Here is a 1,245-nt window from a genome sequence, read left to right on the forward strand (position 1 = left end):
GACTCTGTATGTGACATAGTAAAATATATAATTAAAAGTTGGCTATGATAAAGATGCTTATTGAAAACTATTGGGAGCCCTGGTAACGCAGTGATTAAAGTGATTGCTGCTAAGTGATTGCTGCTAAGGTCAGTGGCTTCAGCCTACTAGCCACTCTTTAAGAGATAAATGTGGCTATGTGCTTCTGTGAAGCATGCTTCTGTATTTACAGCCTTGGAAACTCTATGGGGCACAGCAGGGTCACTATGAGTCAGAATAAACTTCAAGACAGTGGGTTTAGGTCTTTTATTGCAAACTATAACCATGCAAAAAATGAAGCGAAATGGAATAGTAAAGGAAATAAAGCGGAGGCAGAAAGAAAAAAAACAAATGAAATGAATAGAAAACAAATAATTTGGCAGTCAAGTAGATGTGAAGATCCTACATATGTATGTTAGCATTAAGACCTTCAAAGAGATAAGATAAAAGTTCAGAGATAAGATAAAAAAATGACACCACTGAATGAAGAAATAGACAAAAAATATATATATAGAGAGAGACAGAAAGACAGGAAGAGAGTGAGTGTCCTGGTATGGCGCTGTGGGTTAATACACTACTGCAAAGTCAGTTTGAGAGTCCTGGTGAGACATTGTGGGTCAATGCGCCCTGTTTGAACTGCAAGTTCGGTGGTTCAAGTTCACCAGCTCCTACTTGGAAACCCTATACAGGTTCACTATGAGTTGGAACTGACTTGATGGCACTTAACAACAACAACATGCAGATGGATACTTGAACATTACCCAGATACAATGCATAGAATGCACTACACTAACTGTATTCTGGACAACCAGAAAAATGAACAAATCTGTCATGGAAGAAGTACTGCAGATTACTCCATAGAAGTGAGGATGGTGAAAGACTTAGTATCACATACTTGGAAATGTTTCAGGAGGGACCAGTCCTTGGAGAGGGACATCATGCTTGTTAAAGCAAAAAAAAAAACAACAACAAAAAAGGAAAAACCCAAGGAGAGGGATTGACACAGGTTTAAACAAAGCAACAATAGGATGGCACAAGACTGGACAGTGTTTCTTTCTGAGGTCACTGTGAGTTGGTTCTTCTTTCTACTTCTGTGGCATGTATTTTGTTCATCCTTTCCTGGTTATTAGAATAGATGTGTAAATTGCTGTTTTGTGACTTTCTATCTTTTTTAGCATACCTATTTGATGTTTCTCTGCTATTCATAAGGTTTTCAGTGTCTAAATA

This window comes from Chrysochloris asiatica, unplaced genomic scaffold (genome assembly GCF_000296735.1).
Source record: "Chrysochloris asiatica unplaced genomic scaffold, ChrAsi1.0 scaffold00064, whole genome shotgun sequence".
Classification (NCBI taxonomy): domain Eukaryota; kingdom Metazoa; phylum Chordata; class Mammalia; order Afrosoricida; family Chrysochloridae; genus Chrysochloris; species Chrysochloris asiatica.